The sequence below is a fragment of the Gorilla gorilla genome, chromosome 3 (genome assembly GCF_029281585.2).
Source record: "Gorilla gorilla gorilla isolate KB3781 chromosome 3, NHGRI_mGorGor1-v2.1_pri, whole genome shotgun sequence".
Lineage (NCBI taxonomy): Eukaryota > Metazoa > Chordata > Mammalia > Primates > Hominidae > Gorilla > Gorilla gorilla.
In genome coordinates this window covers 187,297,947-187,316,808 of record NC_073227.2, presented here as the reverse complement: position 1 = coordinate 187,316,808, position 18,862 = coordinate 187,297,947, and the positions used below count along the sequence as shown (strand labels likewise).

Genomic DNA, 18,862 nt, shown 5'->3' with positions numbered 1-18,862 from the left:
TGATTAATGAAATAACTATAGATTATATTCAAACAAAATCCTGACAGCCATCTTTGCTTCTAATTCTCCTTGTCTCTTTGTTCTTCTATTAGATTTTAAAATTCTTATGTAAAAATATATCTTTATTATTTGCCATATTCACTATATTTTATTGTAATTATATGTTGGTGTGTCTCTATTTCCAACTGGACTGTCACGGTTAATTTTTTCCAAACAGAAGCATTGGTGCAACATTATGGTTTATTTATATTTATATCACCAGGATTCATTTATTGAATGCCTAACATAATGTTTTAAATAAATAAACCAACAAATACAAACATACATTTTTCTTATCTGCATACACACGCATAAATGGAGTCTTAGAATAAAGTAGATGGAAAACAGAATTTCATGCAGTACATTGAATTTAAGTAGAAATTAAAAAGCTGGCTGGGCGCGGAGGGTCACGCCTGTAATCCCAGCACTTTGGGAGGTCGAGGTGGGTGGATCCCAAGGTCAGGAGTTCAAGACCAGCCTGGCCAATATGATGAAACCCTGTCTCTACTAAAAATACAAAAAAATTAGCTGGGCATGGTGGCACGTGCCTGTAATCCCAGCTACTCGAGAGGCTGAGGCAGGAGAATTGCTTGAATCCGGGAGGCAGAGGTTGCAGTGAGCCGAGATCCTGCTGCTGCATTCCAGCCTGGGTGACAGAGCGAGACTCCGTCTCAAAAAAAAAAAAGAAAGAAAGAAATTAAATACATTGCACATGTATTTTAAGTTAATTCTGCCATTTTTTCAAAAAGAAATTGAATCAGATATTAAATAACAACAAAAACTGTAGGAATTATAACATAAAACCTTTTGTGTTTTGTTCACTACAGGATTTGTCACTAAAGAACTAAATGTAAGTAGGTATATGTACACAGCACAATGATAGTATCTGCTCAAAACTGTATTTGGTAATAGCCATATTGCTCTCTTGAGCAAACATTTTAGCCATACCTAACAACACTAATTTTCCAGAAACATACTAAAGATCAATTAAAAGTATCAAAACATTTGGAGCCTAGTTGATATATGTGATTATGAGTCAATTTAAACTATTACAGAATAACAACACTGGTTTTTAACAATACAAATAAAGCAAAAATGTACACAACAGCATTTTATAAACCAAAATCAAAGTGGTGGTCTAATTTGGTGTGGCCTATGTTAAAGCTTCATTCAGAACTCCAAAGAGAAAATATATTTGGTATCATTCTAAAAAACCGGGCACTATATACTTGAGAGGAATAAAACCTGGAAAGCAGGCAGATAACAAACTTATTTATTCAATTATGTATCTAATAAATGCCTATTAAATAACTTCTTCGTGCTTGGGAAACATTTAAATATCAAACCGATCAATAAGACACACAAAAACTCCTATCCTTTGGAGTGTAAATGCTACTGAGGGGACTGCCCAAAAACTAGGAATATAATTAATATTAAATTAAGTAGTATGATAGAAGATGATGTGAGCAATGCAAAAACTAGAGAAAAGTAACGGGGATTAGAAGTGCCAGGTAAGTGTGTGCAGAAATTTTGGCCATATGACAATTTAAATAGAAGTTCCAGAGAACAGTTCACTGGGAGGGCAACATTTAAGTAAAGATTTGAAGACACTTACGGTGGTTAACCATGCGAATATATGGAGGAATGGTATTCCAGGGAGAGGGAGAATGGAACACAGAAGTCATTAAAACAAAATTGCATAAGAAAGAACTGTAAGGAGGACACTGTAGCTAGAAAAGGGTGGAAAGGTGGGAGTAGAAAAAGAGGAGGTCAGAGAAAACAGAAGGGATAGTGTGAAATAATTGTCTAAATAAGGAAGTATAGGCCGCATGGTGGCTCACACCCATAATCCCAGCACTTTGGGAGGCCGAGGCGGGCAGATGAGTTGAGACCAGGAGTTCGAAACCAGCCTGGACAACATGGCAAAACCCTTTCTCTACTAAAAATACAAAAACTAGCCAGGTGTGGTGGCACGTGCCTGTAGTCTAAGCTACTTGGGAGGCTGAGGCAGGAGAATTGCTGGAACCTGGGGGGTGGAGGCTGCAGTGAGCCGAGATTGTGCCACTGTACTCCAGCCTGGGTGACAGAGAAGGACTCCATCTCAAAAAAAAAAAAAAAGAAAAAGAAAAAAAAATAAGGAAGTAGCAACATTGTCAGACAATATTAATGCTCAGTCAATATTCATAGTCACAAATTTAGAATGTGGCTAATCAGTATCATCTTGTATTTGTCTCAAGCTACATTCAGCTGGGCAGGTGAAGATGTGCAGTAGATGAAGAACTAGATTTCATCAGGGCTGCAGTTACTACAGAGTCAGATCGATAATACATAGAATAAAGCCTACTCAGTGGCATTCCCCTTTCTGACCCAATTTTATGACTCACTTATTTGAGCAGAAGACAAATGAAAATCTATTTGAGACTAGCAAGTGCCTTCAATATAGCAAGAAACAAATATCTTAGAAGCAATAAAAAAGGTATTTCACTGTGAGCTAAGCTACATACTTTCTGTTAGTTATTCAAAATCCACCGAGCTGAAAGTTACAGAAATTGGATTACTATTGAAAATTGAGAAAATAATATAGTATTCCAAAGGAACTATACAGTTCAGAATTATATAATTTCAACAAAGTGTTTGAGACGAATAGAACTTCCCCCAAGAGTTTTTTGCTGCACTGAAATTTTATTAAACAGATGATCAGCCGTAACATAAAGCTATAGAATATATTCTATGAAGTCAAAATACATAGCACTTCCTTGTGAATTTTCTTTAAATGGCCAAATAATTTATTATTATTAGTTCAAGTAATGAGGGATTGTATCAAATGGTAAAGAAGTGGATAACACAAAATCTGTAAACTTTTCCTTCCCTACCTTTCCTTACTAATAATTTATCATATGTTTAAGTCCTATTTTCTTCCCATTATGTCTACAGTTTAAAAAAAAATCTCTTCTGTAAATGAGCATTATGATTCTCTTCTGAACTTCTTAAATTTAAGCCCAGCTATGATGCTTCCAATTTAACAACATCATGCCCTTCCAAAGACATAGAAACAGTGGGTAGTTATAACCACCCAACCCCATTTTGCATAGAAGATATTGTTACCATGGCAACAGAGGACAACAGCGAACAGCAGCACACCGGTAAGTTCCCTGAACTTTAATAAATGACTCTCTTTTATTTAGTGCTACATTCATTGCCTATACAAGATTTAAAAATCAACAGGATGCTAAAATGTGCAATGCCCATATAATAAAATTAAAAAGGCCATTTCTTGCTTCCACAATTTTGTATATGCCTTGCACATTAGTGCTTTTCAGTATTTACATGACTCATCACTCTACAAAATATGACTGGCTGAAATAGAAGAGTAGTAAATAGAAAGCAATTTAACCTGAGTTAGTGTCTCACTATTTCATATTTAGTTTTGTTGAGTATATATGTGTGGGCACACATCTCTCTCTCTGTAATTATCGCTAGGATCTGACTCCATCAGAAAAAAATTATTTTCTTTTAAACTTATTTTTAATGAGATTTCTACCTCCATTGAAAATGAAACCACATTACCTAAGGGAAGTGCTCAATATCATTGTGCTTGATTACTCATCAAAGTCATATAGTTTGTATTTATAAAACCAGTAATTAACACTTAAAATAACTGACTCATTTGACTCATGGAAAATATGAGTTACTAACATTTTTAGTGAAAACATCAAAATAAAAGACTACCATTCTCTCAGGCTTCAGTGTTTTAAAATTCTCTCATTTAAAATTGTCTCATAACTCTATTTTCTACCCCTCACATCCCTCTAGTCTTTATCAGGATGTTTTTATTTATTTATGTATTTATTTATTGATGTGTTCCACTTCTAATTTTAACCAATAATTGGCTTTATTTGTGCTGGAATAATGACTTCCTGCCTTGATATGGTAGGTCTTGATCTTTGATTCTCAGGAACAAGTTGACAAGCCTGGTATAATTTTGTAGCTTTTCTGTGTTCTGTAACTCCTGGCTGTCCAAAATACCTGACACATATTATTTTAGACTGTGATGAATCTATAATCACGCTTTATTTTTCTGGCTTTAAAAAAGGCAGAACTTGAAGTTCACAAAAATTTTTATTAAATAAGAAGTTTTATAGGCCAGGTGTGGTGGCTCGCACCTGTAATCCCAGCACTTTGGGAGGCCGAGGCAGGTGGGTCACCTGAGTTCAGGAGCTTGAGACCAGCCTGGCCAACATGGCGAAACCCCGTCTCTACTAAAAATACAAAAAATACCTGGGCGTGGTGGTGTGTGCCTGTAGTCCGAGCTACTCGGGAAGCTGAGGCAAGAGAATCACTTGAACCTGGGAGGCAGAGGTTGCAGTGAGCTGAGATGGCACCACTGCACTCCAGCCTGGGTGACAGAGTGAGACTGCCTTAAAAATAAAAATGAAAAGTTTTATTAAGATGATAATTTACATACCATGCAATTCACCCATTTATATGTACAATTCACTGATTTTACTATATTTACAGGTTTGTGTAACTGTCACCACAGTCAGTTTTAGAACATACTTATCATCTTAAAAATAAATATGAATATAAATCCATATTTAGGAAGTTATGAGCGGTAGGCTACTAACTATGAATGATCTTTAACTTTGTTGTAATAGCTGCTTTGCAACATGACTCTGCAGAAGTGTCCTTTATATAATCAATTTTCAATCAAACTATATTATTTATAATTGTATTTACTCTCATTATGTTAATTAGATGTGTCAAAATTGCAGATTTTAATCTATTTTTGCTTTTGATTTCCTAGTGACTAGTTTCATTCAAACTAAATTTTATTAATCAATTTTGCTTTTTTTTTTTTTTTTTGAGAGGGAGTTTCCCTCTTGTTGCCCAGACTGGTGTGCAATAGCATGATCTCTGATCACTGCAACCTCCACCTTCTGGGTTCAAGCGATTCTCCTGCCTCAGCCCCCCGAGTAGCTGGGATGACAGGCACTCACCACTATACCTGGCTATTTTTTGTATTTTTAGTAGAGACCATGTTTTGCCATGTTGGCCAGGCTGCTCTTGAACTCCTGACCTCAGGTGATCCACCCACCTCGACCTCCCAAAGTGCTAGGATTACAGGCGTGAGCCACCACACCTGGCTAATTTTGCTATTCTTTGTATTCAACTTCTTAAGTTGAATCAGTCTATTTATTTTCTTCTTTCCATAATAACCTACTTTATAATATTTAATTCTAAATTGTTGCACAGTGTTCAATCAAATTGATATAATTACCCTCATTTCTTAATGTAGGCCATTTATACAGTTTATAATGTTATGATTTTATAATACATACTCCTGTGCACATTTTCAAAGAAAATGCTAAGTGTCTATCATATCATCCCTGGAAGCCATATATTCCAGAGGGCTTAGCTACAAGACAGAAAAGGAGTATCTGACCCACATTCACATTCATTATGGTGCATTCACTCCCATAATCCAGTTTTTGAGCATTTTTCATCACCAAATAAAATCCTGTGGGCCCATTTACAACCCCCATTCCCACTCACAGCCCCAGGTATCCACTAGTGTATTTTGTATCTCTTCTAGGCATTTCTCATAAATAGAGTTATACAACAAGTATTTTTATGTGTTTGAGTTCTTTAATTTAGCATTATCTGTTCATGTTTGAAGAGAAACCCCTCAATTTGGTTGGGAGAGGGGATAATTTTGAGTTTAGTAAGACAAATCAAAGGCTCTATTTTGAGGATCTAGACAGCTCTCATTAACATATAAAATGTTGTTTCTATTGTCATAGAGTTATATTTCTGTAGATTATGTTTCCTTTTAGAGTAAATGTGTGTTTGGTGGTTTTTGTTTTGTTTTGCCCCTATGGGAGAGGTCTATCAGTCTCTGGATTGCCTCCTATTATGTCCTTCCTGAACCATTTGTACTTAGGTAATTTGATTAAAAGTTTACATGTTTAGTGAAAACTCCAGCATTCTACCCAATTACTACGGATATTCTGGGGAAGACATACTTAATTTTCTTGTTTCATTTGAATATACATATTGCACTCTTTTGGTATTGGCCAAACTCCTTATTTTCTTTTATCTTTTTTTTTTTTTTTTTTTTAGGTGGAGTTTCCCTCTTGTTCCCCAGGGTGGAGTACAATGGCATGATCTCGGCTCACTACAATCTCTGCCTCCCGGGTTCAAGTGATTCTCCTGCCTCAGCCCCCTGAGTAGCTGGGGTTACAGGTGCCCGCCACCACGCTCAGTTAATTTTTGTATTTTTAGTAGAGATGGGGTTTCACCATGTTGGCCAGGCTAGTCTTGAACTCCTGACTTCAAATGATCCACCCGCCTCGGCCTCCCAAAGTGCGGGGATTACAGGCGTGAGCCACCGCACCCAGCCCAAACTCTCTGTTTCTTCACCTACTAGAGGTGAGGTAGCTTTATCTAATCGGGGAGAAAAAATAAAAGTGGTTCCATGGCTATGCATCACATCGAAAAACTAAATGTTAAATGTTGTATATCCAAATTCTTAAAATACATTGGTCCTTATCTCCTCCAGGGGATATTGCCTTTAACCATGTTAATGGGACTATTCTACCTCAATAAATTCTTTTCATCTCTGCTTCTTCTAAGATTTTATTCTGTTGTGCTAAGAAGAGCTAGTTACATATTAAGTACTGAATTTATATTAGCATTTGCCATAGTTCTTTGATGGTTTTTACTCATACCTGTCATGATTTGTTGCAATCATGTCGATAACAAAGAGATGTCTTACCATGAGAGAAATTCTGATGTCACCTCTTAAGACACTTGTCTCCTACTTCCTGGCCCTCTCCTTCACACTCACTCACTCCCTCTTCCTCTCCCTCTCCCTGCTCACAAGTCCGATGATAACTCAGACTATAGTTGTTTGTTAATCCATATTCAGAATTTTCTGTAGTAAAATGTGTTGCTTTTAGAATCAGAATGCTATGTTTACCTAATTGTGTCAAATGAGAATATATCAAATAAAAATTTCTAAAAGTCACCAATTTAAAAATCTTTAAGTCCAAAAAAAAAAAAAATGACATGAACTTCTCCTGCCTCTTCAAAACAGGTATTCTTGAGTCAGAGTTTCCATATGAATGGAGTAAGCACAGATGATCTCTGTCTACTTTTTTGCTGGTCATAGCAATATCATCTTGCAGACTAATTGTCTCTGGCCAGATAAAATTAGGTTGAGGCCCTTAGGATCCTTCCCAACATCATTCTTGTTCTAAAATTCTGCTGAACCCTCCCTTGTTTCCCAGGAGCTACTGACATTCATTCTTGACCTTATTTCATAGGTTTAAACAACTTACATGAAGTTTCAGTTCACGCAAATAAAAAAGATGTTTCAGAATTAATGTGGCTTGTGAAAGGTTTGAAAATTATTATAACTTAACTTTTGAATTAAGCAATCTAATGTAAAAAATAAAGCAGAAAACAGGTCAAAGAGGCCATGTGAGTGTAACATTACTAACATACATAACAATGGGGAAATGATAAGTTTGAATTGATGCTGAAGTACTGTATAAGCACAGATCAACTGAGAAACACAATTGATTTGGATTATGATGTTTTAAATTATAATCCTTTTATTTTCATCAAGGAAGATTTTGGATTAAAAACAAAAAATTTATATAACATTAATTGTTATTGGAGGAAAGGAGTGAGATGTATGTTTTTGTCATATTGGTAAATTTCACCATCATAGCAAATATTATATATGAATATAATACTAACATACAACATTTGTGAATATGTGTGAGATACTAATGAACATGCATGCCTTTTTCATCATTAAACACCATGTTAAAGTCAAATGATGCCATAATCTGTTTTCTTACATGTGTAATCATCTTTCTATGTCCTTTGAAAAGCTTGGCAATTCTCATTTTCAAGAAGAAAATTTAACCTTACCAAATATAAATTAGGCATTGTATTTTCTCTGAGAAATTACTTCAGAAAGTTTCTCAATGTAATTAAATGAATTCTAGAGGTCAGGTTATGTTATTTAAGACTTTTTAAAAATATCTCCTATGTAAATACATATAAATGCACTCTTTAAAATACAGTTGGCCCTCCATATCCCTAGAGGATTGTTTCTAGGACCCCCTGCAGATACTGAAATTCAGGAATGCTCAAGTCTCTTATGTGAGGTGGCATAGGATTTACATATAATCTTGTATCCTCACATATACTTTAAATATCTCTAAATTACTCATAATACTTATAACAATGTAAATGTTATATAAATAGTTGTTATACTATATTGCTTAGGAAATGATGACAAGAAAAAAAATCCCCATTATTTGTTCAATGCAGACACAACCATCCAATTTTTTTTCTGAATATTTTTGATCTCCAATTGACTGAATTCACGATGTGGAATCCATGAATATGTGGCGCTGACTGTACATAATTGCATTACCCTTTTAAAAGTGTGAAATATGGGTAAAACAATTAGCTATTTCTTGTGTTTACATGAAGATCAGTACTTCAAAAGTGATTACAGTTTATTATAGTTATCCTGAGAAGCTTTGACTTGAATTTAGGAAAGGTGTATGTTAAGCTTAGATGTGAAAGGCTTATTTTAACTTCAAAATTAAAACATTATCCTCTTCCATAGTAACAAAATCATAGCCTCTCATCATCAGCAAAGACCTGAGAGATTTTCTCAGAGAAAATTTAGCTACCGAATGTCCTTACAGAGTTGACATTCATTGTGATAATCTCTGTATTAGAGTTGCATTCTTGGTACTGCCTTCCTTTAGGTTTAGGTATTAAAGATATACTTATTTCATAATTAAGCTATTTTTATTTTCCATGATCTGGAGTAATCTATAGAATGTTTAAAAAATCTGATATTTGATAGTTTTGCAGAGTTCCCTATTCCTTCATTCTATGTTTTCTTGATCTAAATGTATGATTCGTAATTCTCTTAATTCTGTCAAGAAAACATTATATTAATTTGCCAGTTGGATTACTCTTTATTCATTACTTAAAAAGTTTTTAATGTTCATTTTTAGTTCATTTATATTAATTCTTTCATTTTATTGACAAAATTGTTTAAGCATATAAATTTTCTCAGATCGCTGTTTTAAATGCATCTCATAAGATTTTAGACATATGTGTGTGTATACATTATGTGTTTATAATTTCTATTAACATATTTTATAAATGCTGAAATTTTAGTTTATACTTAATCTGCCACCCAAGACTTACTTAATGGGAAGTTTTGAATTTTCAGGTGGATGAACTTTTTTTCTATATTATTGTGTGTGTGTATGTGTGTGTGTGTGTGTGTGTGTGATATGCTTCAGAGAGGAAGTAAAATGTTAAAACAATTCAAATAAAAATAAAATTTAAAATATCATTGAATTCGTTATTTAATTTTACCAACAATATATTGTTTAAGGACCATGACAGTATTCTTAAGAGTTTCATAATAAATACTGCATAATATCATTCTAGTTCCTACTATTACAAAATATTTTGGGTAAAACTTCTCATATACAGCATCAGGAAATTTAACAAATACTCTACTACCACAAAGAGATGGCATCACAGAATCAGAAGTATTAGAATATAAATGTTACTCAATTTAATTTCTGGCAAGACATCACACTAAATACTTGAACAAACATTTTTGGTATACCCAGAATAACCGAACAAAAAAAAATTGTACGGAATATTGAGGCCAAAAATGTCAAGAAAATGCTCATTTGTAGGGGTAAGCCACTCTTGCAGACAGCATTTACCCTGTGGTATCATTGTCACCTGATACGCCACAGCCAGAATGATAACATGCCATATGCCAGAAAGAAGAGTAGGGTGGAAAAATCATACTAGAGATGTCTGCATTAAGCTCCAATTTGTGACAGGTTACATCTTAATGGTTAAACTAAGAGGAAAGTAATTCCTGTTCTTAAGACAGAAATAATTGACAATAATTATCATTTTCTTCCTTGAATCTGCAAAATAGAAAACAAAAAGAAGATAAGACTATCCCTTGAGACTTTCTTATTGTGAACCTGTATTTGCATTTATGTTGGGCTATAATTCACACTACTCATATCTATTGGAAAACCACATGCCTCTATGTGGTCTTTGAAATAATAAAAATAATAATAAATATTTGTTTGAGACATCCCTGAGTTAGTAATGCTTCCACCTGCCAGCAGAAGCGAAGGAAACACTACCTGAAGAAATGCACTTAAATCCAGTCATCAAAGTGTGTGCTTAACAAATACTCTCAATAATTCTGAACTTATAATTAAAGAAAAAAATGGAAAAAGCATAAGAGAAAACAAGTCACTATGAGAAAGAGTCAGAAGAAACATATAACAAGACAAGCAATTATCTAATATTTTGGAAAGATAGTAGATATCAGCATAAAGTTACGAGGAATGTAAAACAAGAAAGTGTAATGCAATTAAATAAATAAAGAAAAAAGTATAATAAAGGAACACAATGTTAATACTATCAATATTCACCAGGCAAAGGCTTTCCCCTGTGTGCTAGTCATCAGGCTGGCACACAAGTATCAAGCCCCTAGGCCAACCCCAGTGCCAAGCTAGATGCTGCAAACCCAGGTTTTAGATCTCCACAGGGACCAGGTATGCCTCACCACCAGGCTGGCCCCAACTAGTCTCAGCCTCCACACCATCCCAATACAATTTCAGCCTCTATGAACTCAGCCTCCAGCCCCTCCCCAGTGTCAGGCTTGTACTCATGAACCCCAGCTCCAGAATGGTCCTGGCTCACCCAGGACCCAATCTGCCCGAGTATCAGGCCAGGTTCCACAGCCTCAAACTTCAAAGCAACACCTACAGCCAGCCTCCAGATCCACTCCAGCACCAGGCCAGCCTCAGTGGCTTCAAGCTTCAGAAGAATCCTAACACTGGACTGAACCCCAGACCCCAGGCTGGTGCCCACAGACCCAGGATTCTGGCCTGTCCAAACACCAGACCAGCCTCTGCAGCCCCATGCTCCAACAGACCCAGGGTCCGATGACCAAGAGCTCACCCTCATTGTAGTAGACCCCAGCATAAGGCCAGAAGACATAGACCCAGACTCCAGGACTGCCTCTGTAGACTTAGGTTGCAAGTTGGTCCTCAAAGTCCCAGGGCCCAAGCCTCTCCCCAGATATTCAGCCTATAGGTCCAACTCAGAGCCATTCCAGCTCCTGGGGCACCAGGCTCCAGGACTGTCTCTATGTACTTAGTCACCGGGCCCATCCCAGCAAATGGCTGGCACTTGCACATTCAGGCTTATGAAATAAACTAGTGCCATGAAAACCCTTGTCAATCTGGGATTAGGACGGCCCCCATGAATACAGGATCCAAGCCTGCTTCTGCAGACCCAGTCAAAAGGTCCACCCCAGTGGCTCCTGGGATGAGACCAGCCCCTGTGAACCAATAATCTATGTCCATCATGGCAGGCTCAAGTTTTATGTCCACCTGCAATAAACGCAGGGCCCAGGGCCAACACAGCAGATCCAGAAGCCAAGTCTGCCCAGCTGTTAACCCAGGCTCCAGGCTAGCCTGCATAAGAATTCCAGCAGCAAATTTCCCATAGGCCATGACAGATAGGCTGCCCAGAATCTTGGAATGAGCTGACTGATAAGTGGCTTTCCCAGCCAAAGCCAGTATGCAAAGACTGGAATAGTCCCTATTTATTCAAATCCATAGACAACAACACCATAGCCACAAAGAACATGAACAATCAGGAAATCATGGCACAATTAAAAGAACAAAATAAAGTATGAGTCACCAATCCAAAATAAATAAATATTGATGATCTGCTTGAAAAAATTGATGTAGTCATCTTAAAGAGGATCCGTGAGCTGCAAGAGAATATAGCTAGAAAACTAAATGAAATCAGAAAAACAATACCCAAACAAATGAGTTCAGCAAAGAGATAGACAAGATTTCTTAAAAAACAAAACAAAACAAAACAAATGGAAACTCTGGAGCTAAAGACACAATAACCAAACCTAAAGTTTCCGGAGAGAGCTTCTAAAGAGGACTTGATCAAACAGATGAAACAATCAGTGAGGTCATAAACAGGTCATTTGTAATTACCCAGAGTAACAAAGAAAAGAAAAGAAAAAAGAAAAGAGAAGAGAGAAAAGAAAAGAAAAGAGATAAGTGAAGAAAGCCTATGAAAATAACGGGACACAATCAAACAACCCAATTTACACATTATGGATATCTAAGAAGAAGCAAAGAAAGAGAAAGGGGAATAAAACTGACTTTTGACAAGTTTTAGAAAACTTTCCAAATTTGGGGAAAGAATTAAATATCCAGGTATAGGAAGCTTAAAAGCTTCCGTAAGACTCAATCCAAACAAGACTGCACCAGGACATTTTAAAATCAAACTGTAAAAATCATGAAAGGGGATCCTGGTAGCTGTAAAAGAAAAGAAGCATATTACACACAAGGGAACTCTAATATGGCTATCAGTAGATTTCTCATCAGAAACCACACAAACCAGGAGATAATACAATGACATATTTAAAGTGCTGAAAGAAAAAAAAAAAAAGAAAAAACCTGTCAACCCAGAATCCTTTAATCAGCAAAGATCTTCAAAGATGAAGAAGAGATGAAGACTTTATCAGACTAACAAAAGCTGAGGGAGTTTATCACAAAAGCCCTACCTTACAAGAAATGCTAAATGGAGTTAGCTGAAAGAAAATGATGCTAAGTAGTAACATGAAAACATATGGATGAATAAAACTCACTGGAAAAAATGAAAACATAGTCAAATTCAGAATACTATAATACTATAATGATACTGTGTAAATCACTTACATATTTAGTATGAAGATTAAAAGATAAAACTATTAAAAATAAAAATAGCAATAATAATTTGTTAAGGGATATATCATATAAAAATGTGAATTGTGACATCAGCAACATAAAATTGAAGACATGAAAAGTATAGGGATTTTGTATACAATTGAAGTGAAGTCTTTATCAACTTTAGCCTAGTATAACCATAAAATGTTTTATGTAAGCCTCGTAATAACCACAAAACAAAAATCTATAATAGATACACAAAAGATAAAGAGAAAGGAATCAAAGCATACCACTGGAGAAAACCATCAAATCACAAAGACAGCAAGACAGATAGAAAGGAACAAAGGACCTACAAAACAGTGAGAAAACAATTAACAAAATGTCAGTAGTAAGTCCGTACCTGTTGCTAATTACCTTGAGTGCAAATGAATTAAATTATCCAATTAAAAGACACAGAATGACTGAAAAAATAAAAACAAAACAAACAAAACCAAGGCCTAGCTATATGCTGCTCACAAAAAAAGATTCACTTCACCTTTAAGAACACACAGAGACTTAAAGTGAAGGAATGGAAAAGGATTTGTGTGAATGGAATGCAAAAAAGAGTAGAGGTAGCTATATATTTATCAGATAAAACAGACTTTAAGACAATAACTACAAAAACAGACACAGAAGAACATTATATGACTAAAATAAATAAATATAAAGAGGACATAACAATCATAAATATATATGTACCCAACATTAGAGTGCCAAATATGTATATAAAGCAAATATTAATGGATCTGAAGGGAAAAATTGACTGATAAATACTAATAGGAGACTTTAATACCTTCCTTACAGCAATGGATATATATCATCCAGACAGAAAATCGATAAGGAAACATTGCACTTTCCCATAAAATATTTTAATATAGTTGTGTCAATAACCATTTTGAGGCCTGACATACTTGATGGAAACCTAGTGTACTGTGTCACCTTTGTCCTGGTTATATTACCATCCCTCCTTGTGTGTTGTTTGTGATACAACCCACTTGTTCCTCATCTGACTGACCCCAAACCCAACACAACCTACAGCTATGGACAACAATAAAACCTAACGGTCAACACCAGTTTATATAAATAATTTTCTCTCTTTGTGTGTGTTTCCTTTTTTTTTTTTTTTTGAGATGGAGTCTCACTCTGTCGCCCAGGCTGGAGTGCAGTGGCACAGTCTTAGCTCACTGCAAGCTCCGCCTCCCAGGTTCACGCCATTTTCCCGCCTCAGCCTCCCAAGTAGCTGGGACTACAGGTGCCCACCACCATGCCCGGCTAGTTTCTTGTATTTTTAGTAGAGATGGGGTTTCACCATTCACAGGATGGTCTCAATCTCCTGACCTTGTGATCTGCCCACCTCGGCCTCCCAAAGTGCTGCGATTACAGGCATGAGCCACCACGCCTGGCCTGTGTGTGTTTTCTTTAAACTAGCCAATCCACAACCCCCATGGAAAAACCTAAGGGGTAATGCACATGAACCCTAATAAGGGTATAGTTCCATAGGGCCTCTCTTGCACGTTGAACTTCCTGCCACCTTCAGACTATCCACTGTCCTCCCTTCAGCACCCCAACCTCTCTTGTACTTGTGCATAATAAATTCCTTTTGTTTCATGCATTTTGGGTTTACTTCCTATTTCTGTTTCACCTGACACACCTGAAACCAATTTTTCTCTCTGGTGAGTTCTTCTAAAGAATGGCTATTTTGGCATATAGTCACTCTAAAGAAAGAAACCTGAAGAACAAAATAGAGAAAAATATCCTAATAGATTACAACAGACTTGAACTACACGTTAGACCAAATAAGCTTAACAGAAACACATCCAACAGTAGTACAATATACGTCTTCCTCAAGAACACACAGAACATTCTCCAGGATAGATAATATGTTAGGCTACAAAACAAACATTAACAAATTTTAAAAAATTGAAACAAATCAAGTGTCTTTTCAATCACAATGATCTGAAACTAGAAACAAATGACACAAAAATATTAGAAAATGCACAAATGTATAAAATTAAATAATATGGGAGGTCTGTTCCAAGATGGCCAAATAGGAGGAGCTCCAGTCTGCAGCTCCCAGCATGATTGATGCAGAAGATGGATGATTTCTGCATTTCCAACTGAGCTACCTGGTTCATCTCACTGGGAATTGTTGAACAGTGGGTGCAGCCCACCCAGGAAGTGTAAGGGGTCAGGGGATTTCCCTTTCCTAGCCAAGGGAAGCCGTGACAGACTGTACTGGGAAAATCGGGACACTGACACCTAAACACTGCACTTTTCCAATGGTCTTAGCAAATGGCACACCAGGAGATTATATCCTGCACCTGGCTAAGTGGGTCCCATGCCCACTGAGACTTGCTTACTGCTAGTCTGAGACCAAACTGCGATGTGGCAAGTTGGGGTGGGGGAGGGGCATCCACCATTGCTGAGGCTTGAGAAGGTAAACAAAGCAGCTGGGAAGCTTGAACTGGGTGGAGCCCACTGAAGCTCAACGAGGCCCGCCTGCCTGTGTAGACTCCATCTCGGGGGGCAGGGCATAGCTGAACAAAAGGCAGCAGAAACTTCTGCAGACTTAAACGTCCCTGACAGCTCTGAAGAGAGTAGTGGTTCTCCCAGCACAGTGTTTGAGCTCTGAGAATGGACAGACCGCCTCCTCAAGTGTGTCCCTGACCCCCATGTGGCCTAACTTGGAGATACCTCCCAGTAGGGGCCGACTGACACCTCATACAGCTGGGTGCCCCTCTAAGACAAAGCTTCCAGAGGAAGGCTCAGGCAGCAATATTTGCTGTTCTGCAGTATTTGCTGTGCTGCAGCCTCCACTGGTGATACCCAGGCAAACAGGGTCTGGAGTAGACCTCCCTCCAACAGACCTGCAGCTGCGGGACCTGACTATTACAAGGAAAACTAACAAACACAAAGGAATAGCATCAATATCAACAAAAAGGACATCCACACCAAAACCCCATCTGTAGGTCACCATTATCAAAGACCAAAGGTAGATACAGCCTCACATGCGGAGACACACATTGGCTCAAAATAAAGGGATGGAGGAAGATCTACCAAGCAAATGGAAAGGAAAAAAAAAAGCAGGTGTTGCAATCCTAGTCTCTGCTAAAACAGACTTTAAACCAACAAAGATCAAAAGAGACAAAGAAGGCCATTACATAACGGTAAAGGGATCAATCCAACAAGAAGTGCCAACTATCCTAAATACACATGCACCCAATACAGGAGCACCCAGATCATAAAGCAAGTCCTGAGAGACCTAAAAAGAAACTTAGATTCCCACACAATAATAATGGCAGACTTTAACACCCCACTGTCAATATTAGACAGACCAACAAACAGAAGGTTAAAAAGGATATCCAGGAATTGAACTCAGCTCTGCACCAAGCATACCTAACAGACATTTACAAAACTCTCCACCCCAAATCAACAGAATATACATTCTTCTCAGCACCACATCGCACTTATTCTAAAGTTGACCATATAGTTGGAAGTAAAGCAGTCCTCAGCAAATGTAAAAGAACAGAAATTACAACAACCTGTCTCTCAGACCACAGTGCAATCAAATTAGAACTCAGGATTAAGAAACACACTCAAAACCGCACAACTACATGGAAACTGAACAACCTGCTCCTGAATGACTACTGGGTAAATAACGAAATGAAGGCAGAAATAAAGATGTTCTTTGAAACCAATGAGAACAAAGACACAACATACCAGAATCTCTGGGGCACATTTAAAGCAATGTGTAGATGGAAATTTATAGCACTAAATGCCCACAAGAGAAAGCAGGAAAGATCTAAAATCGACACCCTAACATCGCAATTAAAAGAACTAGAGAAGCAAGAGCAAACAAATTGAAAAGCTAGCAGAAGGCAAGAAATAACTAAGATCAGAGCAGAACTGAAGGAGATAGAGACACAAAAAACCTTCAAAAAATCAATGAATCCAGGAGCTGGTTTTTTGAAAATATCAACAAAATTGATACACCACTAGCAAGACGAATAAAGAAGAAAAGAGAAGAATCAAATAGACGCAATAAAAAATGATAAACGGGATATCACCAATGATCCCACAGAAATACAAACTACCATCAGATAATACTATAAACACCTCTACACAAATAAACAAGAAAATCAAGAAGAAATGGATGAATTCCTGGACAAATACACCCTTCCAAGACTAAACCAGGAAGAAGTTGAATCCCTGAATAGACCAATAAGAGGCTCTGAAATTGTGGCAATAATTAATAGCCTACCAACCAAAAAAAGTCCAGGACCAGACAGATTCACAGCCAAATTCTACCAGAGGTACAAAGAGGAGCTGGTACCATTCCTTCTGAAACTATACCAATCAATAGAAAAAGAGGCAATCCTCCCTAACTCATTTTATGAGACCAGCATCATCCTGATACCAAACCTGGCAGAGACACACACAAAAAAAGAGAATTTTAGACCAATATCCCTGATGAACTTTGATGCGAAAATCCTCAATAAAATACTGGCAAACAGAATCCAGCAGCACATCAAAAAGCTTATCCACCAAGATCAAGTGGGCTTCATCCCTGGGATCCAAGGCTGGTTCAACATATGCAAATCAATAAATGTAATCCATCACATAAACAGAACCAAAGACAAAAACCTCATTATTATCTCAATAGATGCAGAAAAGGCCTTTGACAAAATTCAACAGCCCTTCATGCAAAAACTCTCAATAAACTAGGTATTGATGGAATGTATCTCAAAATAATAAAAGCTATTTATGACAAACCCACAGCCAATATCATACTGAATGGGCAAAAACTGGAAGCATTCCCTTTGAAAACTGGCACAAGACAGGGATGCACTCTCTCACCACTCCTATTTAACATACTGTTGGAAGTTCTGGCCAGGGCAACCAGGGAAGAGGAAGAAATAAAGGGTATTCAATTAGGAAAAGAGGAAGTCAAATTGCCCCTGTTTGCAGATGACATGATTGTATATTTAGAAAATCCCATCACCTCAGCCCAAAATCTCCTTAAGCTGATAAGCAACTTCAGCAAAGTCTCAGGATACAAAATCAATGTGCAAAAATAACAAGCATTCTTATACACCAACAACAGACAAACAGAGAGCCAAATCATGAATGAACACCCATTCACAATTGCCACAAAGAAAATAAAATACCTAGGAATCCATCTTACAGGTGATGTGAAGGACTTCTTCAAGGAGAACTACAAACCACTTCTCAATGAAATAAAAGAGGATACAAACAAATGGAAGAACATTCCATGCTGATGGATAGAAAGAATCAATATCATGAAAATGGCCATACTGCCCAAGGTAATTTATAGATTCAATGCCATCCCCGTCAAGCTACCAATGACTTTCTTCACAGAATTGGAAAAAACTAAAGTTCATGTGGAACCAATAAAAAACCTGCATTGCCAAGGCAATCCTAAACAAAATGAACAAAGCTGGAGGTATCACGCTACCTGACTTCAAACTATACTCCAAGGCTACAGTAACCAAAACAGCATGGTACTGATACCAAAACAGACATATAGACCAATGGAACAGAACAGAGGCCTCAGAAATAATACCACACATCTACAACCATCTGATCTTTGACAAACCTGACAAAAACAAGAAATGGTGAAAGGATTCCCTGTTTAATAAATGGTGCTGGGAAAACTCACTAACCATATGTAGAAAGCTGAAATGATCCCTTCCTTACACCTTATACAAAAATTAATTCAAGATGGATCAAAGACTTAAATGTTAGACTTAAACCATAAAAACCCTAGATGAAAACCTAGTCAATACCATTCAGGACAGAGGCATGGGCAAGGACTTCATGACTAAAACACCAAAAACAATGGCAACAAAAGCCAAAATAGACAAATGGTATCTAAATAAACTAAAGAGCTTCTGCACAGCAAAAGAAATTACCATCAGAGTGAACAGGCAACTTACAGA

At 37.0% G+C, this 18,862-nt stretch overlaps 1 long non-coding RNA gene across 1 annotated transcript in view; it reads left to right on the top strand.

Moving 5' to 3' along the window:
* The first annotated feature begins 3,146 nt into the window (after positions 1-3,146).
* The window catches only part of LOC129532986 (uncharacterized), a 110,389-nt gene continuing 94,673 nt past the window's right edge, over positions 3,147-18,862 (top strand). Inside the window, exon 1 of the long non-coding RNA XR_008678976.2 lies at positions 3,147-3,182. This is a non-coding gene — a long non-coding RNA (uncharacterized lncRNA). The remainder of the gene's footprint in view (positions 3,183-18,862) is intronic.